Source organism: Sorex fumeus, unplaced genomic scaffold (assembly GCF_029834395.1).
Source record: "Sorex fumeus unplaced genomic scaffold, SorFum_2.1 ptg000094l, whole genome shotgun sequence".
Lineage (NCBI taxonomy): Eukaryota > Metazoa > Chordata > Mammalia > Eulipotyphla > Soricidae > Sorex > Sorex fumeus.
Window position 1 is genome coordinate 22454709 of NW_026606151.1, and position 8778 is coordinate 22463486.

Genomic DNA, 8778 nt, shown 5'->3' on the forward strand with positions numbered 1-8778 from the left:
GAAAAATGCTTAAGTAAGTAAATGTGTCATTATGATGTCAAGAAGCATGATCTTCAAGGCATTATTTTTGTATGAGTAACTATATAAAATGCTTAAGTTTAATTTAAATTTTTATTTTATGACTCTTATGGAATGCACACATATTAAAAAAGAAAAGAGGGTGAATTGATTCTAGGAAATTTAAATTTGATGTGTGCTGTGATTTTGAGTTCTGGGAGACCCTGTCCTTATCCAGTTCAAACTTGAACACTTCCAGCATAATTATTTGCAATATAACATATACAAGGAACCTACATTACCTTCAGCTCAAATCAATATGGTCTTTTGCTTGGAATTTTTCTAGTTCTGAAAAACTAAAAGCAGGGTCAGTTTTTGTTGTTGTTGTTGTGTGTCTCTGACACAGGGCTAGTCTACAGCCATACCACCCTGAACTTGCCTGATCTCATCTGATATAGGGCTAAAATCTATTAATCAACATAAACATAATCATATATTCCCTACACTGAACTAATTGCTTGTTATGGTCTTATTTTCTCCTAATTTTTAAGTGTCTGTTTCCATTCATCAAGTTATGCATTTTGATAGCCTAGATATAATACCCTTGGCTACTTATCATCATTTCCAAGCATCCTAAAACCTTAAGTTACTTGAAGTTTAGGATTTGTCTGTTTTCACTGTCGCTGTATCACTGTCATCCCATTGTTCATCGATTTGCTCAAGCGGGTGCCAGTAATGCCTCCATTCATTCCAGCCCTGAGATTTTAACAGCCTCTCCTTACTTGTCCTTCCCAATGTTGCCTTATTGCCTGTGCATAGAATTGAGCTCAGTGTTTCTCATACTCTACCACTGTGAAATATCCAGGGCCTATACAAATTTCCTTAAACATGGATTATGCACTACTTTCAATGTGCTGTTTAGATGTAAACTAATTTATGTTAATTTACAAACTAATTTTTCTTCTGTTAATATTCTGATATTTTTCAGAATATGTGCACAAACTTGATCATGCTACTATATTTATTTTAGATTACTTTCCTGATAAAATAGTATTTGTTGAATGACTATGAGTATATTAGGTACAAAGTATTTAACATATTAAATGCAAAATACTTAAGAACTTCATAATTCTGTGTTTTTTAAAGTAAAAATGGCCACAAAATAAATATATGTAAGAAATAGTTAATTGGACAGACAATTATATTTTCAGAATAAATTTCAAAGCTTTTCTTTAGTCATTTTTAACTAAGAAATATATCATATCAGATAAATTGATAGGATTTTGGTTAATCGATGATGATGGTTAATACAAGTGTTAATTCTATATTATGATTATTTGTTAGGCATTTTCACAGACTTAACATTTTCAATTCATGAAGAAAAATATTTTTAGTTCATGTTTAATTTATCGGTTTGTTTAATTTCCCATTGTTTTACAAATCTCTAGAGAATTTGGGCAATACTACATCCATGCAGGACCTGTGATTTGCAACCAACATCAGTAAGAAGTTAATGAACTATGGCTAATTTCACGACAAGTGGGTTTCTCCTCATAGGATTTTCCGTCACACCTGAGTTTGAAATCTTCTATGCTTCTCTGTTCTTGGTCTTATACTTGTTGGCGTTAGCTGGCAACATGCTCATCATCACCACAACTTCCCTGGATGACAGTCTCCAGTCCCCCATGTATTTCTTCCTGAAGCATCTCTCCTTGCTGGATATCTGCTATATTTCTGTGACTGTTCCAAGATTCATTTACAACTCTTTCTCACATAAAGGAAACATTTCCTTCTGGGAATGCACTTTTCAGTGCTTTGTGTTCACCCTCTGTGCGGCTGCTGAGCTGGCCATGCTCACAGTGATGTCCTATGACCGTTATGTGGCCATCTGCCTGCCCCTGCGCTATGAAATCATCATGGACGTCAGAACCTGTGTCCAGGGGATTGTTGGCATCTGGGCCAGTGGGACCCTCTCTGGAGTCATGCACACAGCAGCTACTTTCTCCATCCACTTCTGTGGCCCCCGCATTATTCACCAGTTCTTCTGTAATGTTCCACAGATTCTGAAACTCTCCTGTTCTAATGACTATATCTATGAGGTTGGAGTCTCTGTCTTCCTGTCTTTGGCAGGATTTCTTTGTATCATCTTCATAGGATTTTCCTACATGCAAATATTTTCTTCAGTTCTGAGGATGCCATCGGCTGGGAGCAGAACTAAGGCGTTTTCCACCTGCCTTCCTCACCTCGCTGTTGTCTTGTTATATTTATCTACTGGTGTCTTTGAATTTTTGAAGCCTTAGTCTGGATCTCCAAACTCTTTGGACATTTTGCTCACTATTTTTTATACAGTTGTACCCCCAACATTTAATCCAATGATATATAGTCTGAGAAATAAAGCCATAATATTAGCTCTAGGAAAGCTTTTTAAAAGAAGAAAAACATACCATTTTTGTTGAGGACATTTATTTTTCTTGGTTGTGAGGCCAGCCGCACACTCTAGGGGAAAAGGCAGCTCAGATAGAGACGGGAGCACCACATAAAGGGTGTTGGGAGTTTCCTCCCAGGATGGGAGATGCGTGATGAGAGTAGACTATAGACCGAACATGATTTTCACTCAATGTCTCTTTTGCAAACCACAGCACTCAAAAGGAGAGAGATAACAAAAGGGAATACCCTGCCACAGGGGTGGGGTGGGATGCAGGGGCTGGGGGTGGAAGGGATAATGGGATCAGTGGTGGTGGAGAATGGGCACTGGTGGAGGGATGGGTATTTGATCATTGTATAACTGAAACCTAAGCACAAAAATTTGTAAGTCTACAACTGTACCTAATGGTTTTTTACTAAAAAAATTAAAAAAAAATTTTCACACAGTATATCGAGTTCTATTCAAGATATTTAAAGCACTAAAAAAAATAGTAAGAAATTCTATAACCTATGAAAATATGGGAAGAAGAGATGTATAGACATTTCCTTGAGGGAGACAAATGAAAAAGTTATCACTATTATCAGGGAAATACAAATAAAAAAAAATAACATAGCTCTTCACAGGAGAAAAAATGGCACCTAATTAAAAAAAAACTAGGAACAATGAGTGTTGATGGGGATATGTAAGGGAAAGGATACTTTATTCATTGTGCAGGGATTCACTTCTGATTTTTCTGTATAGGGCAAACGCCCTACCGCTGTGCTATCGCTCCAGCCCTGGAAAATATCCCTTCAAGAGCTATCTACATTTAATGTAATAAATTATTGACAACAGGAGGATAGTGCTACAGTGCGAATAATCTTTCAAAAAGAACAAAAAATTAGGTGGAAAAGGCTGTATCTTAACGATCTTCAGATTCATATATGCACATATATAATTGATTTTATAGTACAGCGGGTAGGGCGTCTGCCTTGCATGCGGCCAACATGGCCGACCCGAGTTCGATTCCTCCGCCCCTCTCGGAGAGCCCGGCAAGCTACCGAGAGTATTTGATATGCCAGACACAGTAACAACAAAGTCTCCAATGGAGATGTTACTGGGCCCGCTCGAGCAGATAAGTATACTAGAAACAAATTTGAAAATACAATCTAAGGAAGAACATAGATCTCTTATGCTTACTGAATACATTCAATGTAATTCTAATGAGAATCTTAGCAGGTACTTTCAAAAACTGAATTTAAAGCTCCTGTATCTATATAAATTACCTAGAGTAGTCCAAATAATATGGTCATTAAATCAGTTCCAGCAGAATATTCTGTAGGAAAACACCTTAATTTTAAGTTTTTGCCCAAGGGAATTAATTAAGACTTCCAAATGTCCAGAGGCCAGGAGCTCTGATCCTGACAACTTCCTGGTGTAACCTCTTGGGGCCAAGGTGGATTAAAATGGACTTATTTCTTTTCTCTCTGCAGAGGATAGTTTCCTGGGGTCAGATCATTACGGAGATCAAACCTTCACTAAATGCGAATCACACACAATGACACTTGCCCTTATATTGAGGGAAGAGGCTCCTAACTGTACTCTGGTGAGTCTAAGTTTCCAGAAGATAGAGTGGGTTGAAGAGAGGAATGCCTCTAAGGTAGAACTTTTTACTAGATAAGATAAAGTATTATTGTGCTCGACTTGAAAAATGAGAAGAAATGCTTGAGGTAAGAAACATCAACGAAAATTAGGTAGATGAGAGAGAACATTGTAAAGAGTCTATCTTGGAATGATCAAATTGAGTTGAATTCCTATATTCCTAGAATTTCTCTCTTTTTATAGACAAGAAAGTAGTAATTCAGTATGAATGTGTGGATCGATTAACAGAATTTGTTATTGCTCTATTGTTGATGCTCATGGATGCTTGTAAAATCAACTTCTAAATCTTGTGAAATACTTTCCATATTAAGAGAATGCAGGCATCTCTTTCAAATTCACGATCACGATCATGACCATCCTGTTGTTCATCGATTGCCTCGAGCAGGCCCCAATAATGTCTCCTTCGTCCTAGCCCTGGTATTTTTTTAAAAGTGCCACATTCAAGGCTCTTTCAGGTTTAGGAGAATGAGACCCATCGTTGTTACTGGTATTTGGCATATTGGGTACGCCACGGGGAGTTTGCCAGACTCTGCCGTGTGGGCAGGTTACATTCAGTAGCCTGCCAGGGTGTCCCAAACAAGAATGAGATAATAAACTTCCGGGATCTGTGTTTTATAGTCTCTGGGTCTTGGACGTTGATGGGATTACACGGCCCGAGGCGGTCAGTTGGTGGGTGTGACCCCCGCCTACTGGAATTCAGAGGATCTGGGTGGAAGATGCTCAGCCCTGATCCGAGCAGGCTTGGAGATCTCAACCCCAGGACCCGCATGCCTTTGTGCCGCTGCCGGTACCTTCATGCGTGTGGAGAGTGGCTGGTTATATTTTTAATAATAATAGCATGGTTCTATTTTCAATACTAGTAAAAATGATAATAATGTAGCACTGTAGTACTGTCCTCCCATTGTTCATCAATTTGCTTGAGCGGGCACCAGTAACATCTCCATTGTGAGACTTCTTGCTACTGTTCTTCTGGCCTGTGGGTCGTGGTGCTGGGGGGGACACTCCTGCCTTGGTGCTCACGTCACTTCCAGCAGTGCTTGGGGAACCAGTGATGCTGGGGATCAAATCTGGGGCTCTTGCATGCAGTCAGGGCTCCATTCTTTCAAGCTCTAGGCCACTTTCACACTGTTGGTTTGCAAACACTCCCAGGACCCCACATACACTCCTCATGTTCCTGGCTGGGGAGCCTGCTGGAACTCACACATGTTTAATCTGAGGTACCCCCATGCATTTCGGCTGTGGGGTCCTGGAGATCACATACTTGGTTGTGGGAGCCAGGGTTCACGGTGGTCATGCCACCAGGATTGTGCTCAGCATGTCGGGGCCATGCTGGGGACTTGATTTGTGGCTTCACCTACCTGTGATGTATTTGATATGCCAAACACAGTAACAATTGTCACAATGGAGATGTTACTGGGCCCCACTAGAGCAAATCGATGAACAACGGGAGGAAAGTGACAGGACAATGTCACTTTCCTGCAAAGGCAGATATGCCACAGCAGCTACGTCCTCCAAACTCCTGACTGACTCACTTTTGTATTACGTTATTATTAGGAACTGTAGCACAGCAGATAGGGCGTTTGCCTTGCTCGCGGCCGACCCGGGTTCAATTCCTCTGTCCCTCTTGGAGAGCCCGGCAAGCTACCGAGAGTATCCCGCCCACACGGCAGAGCCTGGCAAGCTCCTCATGGCGTATTTGATATGCCAAGAACACTAACAACAAGTCTCTTTTTCAAATTAAACAAATATAAAAACTGAACAAATTAAACAAATATAAAAACAAATATAATGTGTGGAGAGCCAAATTTTCTCTCTACAAATAACCACATTTTCTTCTCTAAAAGTAACTCTGGGTAAACTCTGTCAGAGTCTGATGAGAGATCAGGTCTTTTTTCATATTCAGTTACTTTAGGCGTCTGTCTTCTATCTTGGGAGGAGGTGGGAGGAATTCCAACAGAAAGGAAATTTAAGAAAAATACTACAATGGATATGGAAATGGTTAAAATATTAAAAAATGGAGTGTAAAGTATAAATAGAAAAATAATGGTAAATTTCATCAGTGTTTTTTGAAACATTGCTTGTGTTTAAAAATTATTTGTGTCCAACTAAAAGACAGTTCCCAAGCCTACTCGGTTTGCCAGTCATTTGTCAGAAAACAAACAAAAAAACTCAGCACCCCTTTTTTTGAAAACAAATCACACCTGGAAATCTAAAAGTGACTAAACAGAACTTGCACCCAAAAGCAACCAAAGATACCAGTGCCCTCCAGGTTTAATATCTCCCTCCCAGCCCCTGCTCTCCAGAGGATAGTATTGTGCACTGTGCAAAAGCCATGTATTATGTAAACTCTAAGCATTCAGTGTTGATACTGAATGTAGGAAGTTGGAGGCATTTAGAAATTTCACCCAAGAAGAGAATGACCATGGGATGGCAATTAATACAACTAATAGCATGCATCCAAACCACCACTGTGTTGTGCTGGCCACAATACATTTATTTTTTAACACTTAAATGTAAAACCTATAATTATAGTCTTTAAAATGTAAGTGAAGTTTAGTCAATCTTTCCAGTTGATAAAATTTAATCAAATAAATTTTATTTATTTGGCTTTTGGGGTCACACCCAGGGATGCAGAAGGGGTTACTCCTGGCTTTGCACTCAGGAATTCTCTTGGTGGTGCTCAAGGGACCATATGGGATGCTGGGAATCGAACCTGGGTTGGCCTGCATGTAAGGCAAATACCCTACCAGCTGTGCTATTGCTGTAGCTCCTCAACTAAATTTTAGATTTAATTTTTTTATCTTATCTTGAGCTCAAACAGTGAAAATCCTACATCTTTACTCATAAACACTGTTTTCTAAAGAATCTATTTACTTTCTGAGGTCAACTGTATTAGAAACCATGAATAAAATACATATTTAATGTAAGAGTTTTCTGCAAGTCCAGGAATACAGATGCATGCACTGAATAAAAGATCTACATATGAATTGTGATTTTGGAATAAATTGAAGTTACCATTCCAAATTGAGCCTATATTAAGACAATGAGTTTTTTCATTATATTTTCTTATTTATCTTCATATGAATGACTGACAAGGTATAAAAATTTTGGATAAATAAGCAATATTTCCATATCCATAAAATTTTTGTTAATTTTTATCTAGAAAAGTAAGCCACACACTCCCAAATATACAGAGATGAAAGAAAGAAGTTTCTGTAGGCTACAGTAATTGGCCTGAGGAGTTGAAGAGCAAGAGAAGAATGCCTAAGTGATAAATGTGTCATTATGATGTCAAGAAGCATTACATACAAAGTCTTTTAGAACCAGTAACTCTATAAAATGCTTTAGTTTAATTTAAACTTTTATTTTATGACACCTGTGGAACAACATGAAAAATGCGTGAGCACACGTGTGCGTGTGTGTGTGTGTGTGTGTGTGTGTGTGTGTGTGTATGTGTGTGCATACAGACAAACTGAGGGTGTTTAGATTTCCAATAATATAAAAAATTTCATAGGTGTTGTATTTTTGAGTTCTGGGAGGCAGTGTTCTTATTCAATTCAGACTTGAATGCTTTCCCAATATATTATTTGGACTATAACAAAGCAAGGAAACTCCATTACCTTCAGCTTAAAACAGTAGTCTTATCCTTAGAGTTTTTCTAGGGCTGAAAACCTAACAGCAGGACAGCAGGATCAGTGTTTTTCTTTGTGTCTCTGATTTAGGGTAAAAGTCTATGAATGAGCATAACCATAATCATAGATTTTCTACACAGAACTAATTACTTGTTGTCTTATTTCCTTCTATACTTTTAGTGTCTATTTCAGTCCTATGAATTCATGCACTTTGACATTCGATATATAATATCTCTGGCTACTTAGAATCATCATTTTCAAGCATTCTAAAACCTTCTGTCAGTTTAATTTCAGGATTTGTCTGTTATTGCTACTGTACTCATTTTAAGAGTTCGGCCTTTTCTTTTCTCTCTTTTCTTATGGGAGTGCATAACATTGAACTGAAGGCCACACTCATTGGTGAGTAACTCAGAACTCTAGCATTGTTAAATATTCAGGGATTTGAACAAATTTCTTAAACAAGGATTATTTTCTAATTATGAGAAAGTGCTATTTAGGTGTCAATTAACAAATTTTTATTTACAGGCTATTTTTTCTTGTTAAATATTCTGATTATTTTCAGAATATATTCACAAACTTGACCATGTTATATCCTTTAGCATACTTTCTTGATAAATTAGTATTTGTTGAATGATTATGTGGATATCATATACAAAAGTGCTTAATATATTAAATATAAAATTACTTAAGAACTTCATATTTCTGTAGTTTTTCATTAAACTAAAAATGATTATACACTGTACAAAATATTTGTAAGCAATACTTAATTGGGCTGATAATATTACTGCTCAAATTAGATTTCAAAATTTTTCTATAGTCAAAACAAAAAAATATATAAGACTGGCATGATTTTGGTTACTTGATAATGATGATTAATACAATTATTGCTTTACATCATTATTCGTTAGGCACTATCACAGACTTAAAATTTTTGTGTTTATGAAGAAAAGTATTTATAATTAATTTTTACTTTATTGGTTTTTTTAATTGACCATTGTTTTACAACTCTAGGGAATTTGGGGAGCACTGCAACCATGCAGGACCTGTGATTTACAACCAACATCTGTAAGAAGTTAATGGACT

General features: G+C 37.5%; 1 pseudogene; it reads left to right on the plus strand.

Annotated features, from left to right (window-relative positions):
- Positions 1-1517: 1517 nt before the first annotated feature.
- Positions 1518-2453, plus strand: LOC130040189 (olfactory receptor 14J1-like; annotated as a pseudogene).
- Positions 2454-8778: the final 6325 nt, after the last annotated feature.